The following is a 2,500-nucleotide window of genomic DNA, read 5'->3' on the forward strand; positions in this document are numbered from 1 at the left end:
ATCGGCAGCGGGTGCTGGCGATGGGTCTGGACGGGCTGGATAGTCCAACGCTCGACGAGAAAGACCGCTGGTTTAGACACTGGGGCAGTGGCAGCCCGCGGGGCAGTGTCGGCAGATTCGGCAGCAGTGTCTGCCGATTCGGCAGCGTTGGCTTGTTGGCGCGGGGGGCCGATGCGAGTGGGGACTTGGGCAGCGGGCAGTGAAAGCAAGAGTTTCCCCGATGCTGCCGGGAAAAACGCTCCCCGGGATGGCCGGGTGAGATGACCCGGCGGCCCGTGACGGGTCATTCAATTCCATGCCCCGTCAACATAACTCCCGATGTACTGTTTGCTTTTTCGGAAGAAGAGATCCATCCCCCCATCCTCGGCCAGCCAAAAACGCTCCAATTAATGGCCGGGTGAGATGACCCGGCGGCCCGCGACGCGTCATTCAAATCACTGCCCTATCGGCTACAACTGCTGATGGGTGGGATTAGAGGCCTGCCATGGTGGTGAGGGGCGGCGAGGACCGTGAAAGCTAGAGTTTTTCAGAGGCTGCCGGGAAAAAGGCCCCTCGGGTGGCGGGGTGCGAGGACCAGGCGCGTCATTCAATTCTCTTCCCTATCAACTTGGCTCCCGTTGGCGGGATTGGAGGCCTACTGTTTGTTACAGGGCTAAAATCGTCAGGGGAAGAGCTGACGAAACAATGCTGGTTTGGATGCAGGGGGTAGTGTTGGAATCGGCAGCGCGAACAAAATCGGCAAAGTCGACAAAAAAGACTGTTGGTCTGGACATCGGGGCAGCGGCAGCCATGCCGACAGGGGGGGAAATCGGCAGCGCAGATTTGTGCAGCTGCAGGTTCGTCGGGGAAATCGGCAGCGCAGATTTTTCGATGAACATGGGCTGGAAGATGGACTGTCCAGGCCAGGCAGGGAAATTCATCAAGGGGACACGCTGACGAAACAGCGCTGGTTTAGACACGGTGGGTGCAGTGTTGGAATCGGCAGCGCCGACGAAATCGGCAAAGTCGGCAGAATCGGCAGCGGGTGCTGGCGATGAGTCTGGACGATTTATAGTCCAGGGCTTGATGGAAAAGACTGTTGGTCCAGACAATGGGGCAGTGGCGGCGCGGATTTGTGCAGCTGCAGGTTCGTCGGGGAAAATCGGCAGCGCAGATTTTTCGACGAACAGGGGCTGGGCGCTGGACTGGCCGGGCCAGGCAGGAAAATTCGTCAGGGGGCCACGCTGACGAAAACAGGGGCTGCGGAGTGGAAAATCGGCAGCGCAGATTTTTCGACGAACAGGGGCTGGACCGGCCGGGCCAGGCAGGAAAATTCGTCAGGGGGGCACGCTGACGAAAAGAGGGGCTGCCGCGTGGAAAATCGGCAGCGCAGATTTTTCGACGAACAGGGGCTGGACTGGCCGGGCCAGGCAGGAAAATTCGTCAGGGGGGCACGCTGACGAAAAGAGGGGCTGCCGCGTGGAAAATCGGCAGCGCAGATTTTTCGACGAACAGGGGCTGGACGCTGGACTGGGCCAGGCAGGAAAATTCGTCAGGGGGCACGCTGACGAAAAGAGGGGCTGCCGCGTGGAAAATCGGCAGCGCAGATTTTTCGACGAACATTCGTCAGGGGGGCACGCTGACGAAAAGAGGGGCTGCCGCGTGGAAAATCGGCAGCGCAGATTTTTCGACGAACATTCGTCAGGGGGGCACGCTGAGGAAAACAGGGGCTGCCGCGTGGAAAATCGGCAGCGCAGATTTTTCGACGAACAGGGGCTGGATGCTGGACCGGCCGGGCCAGGCAGGAAAATTCGTCAGGGGGGCACGCTGACGAAAACAGGGGCTGCGGAGTGGAAAATCGGCAGCGCAGATTTTTCGACGAACAGGGGCTGGACCGGCCGGGCCAGGCAGGAAAATTCGTCAGGGGGGCACGCTGACGAAAAGAGGGGCTGCCGCGTGGAAAATCGGCAGCGCAGATTTTTCGACGAACAGGGGCTGGACGCTGGACTGGGCCAGGCAGGAAAATTCGTCAGGGGGGCACGCTGACGAAAACAGGGGCTGCCGCGTGGAATGGCAGCCTACACGCAGATGCGAATTCGGCAGCGCACGATGGCTTGAGCAGGTCATGGGTTCGACTTGGCGCGATCTGAAACCTGGACGAGGGACTGTCGACGCTGGACGAGCCAGCGCGGTGGCCTGTCGTGCCCCGTTCAGGGGGGGCCTGCCGCGGAGACAGCCCTCGCGGGCTCGACAGCGCAGGCCAGCGTCCCCGACGTCGCTGGCCGCGGCAGGCGAGCTGCCGGGGTTCCCGCATTCCTACAAGAAAACGTCGTGCTTTCCACATGAAACCAATCCAGTAAAATCAGCCATATTTTTATGAGGCTGCCCACTGAATTTGGGGTCATTCCGGGCCGGTTCCTAGTTTTGCGGATTTACTCGATTTCTAATGGTAGGAAAATTAAAACAAATACTTCCCGACCTCGAAAAATTCTGGGAAAATTAATGAAGGTGGATTGGATTT

Source organism: Populus nigra, chromosome 2, assembly GCF_951802175.1.
Source record: "Populus nigra chromosome 2, ddPopNigr1.1, whole genome shotgun sequence".
In the NCBI taxonomy this organism is placed as follows: domain Eukaryota; kingdom Viridiplantae; phylum Streptophyta; class Magnoliopsida; order Malpighiales; family Salicaceae; genus Populus; species Populus nigra.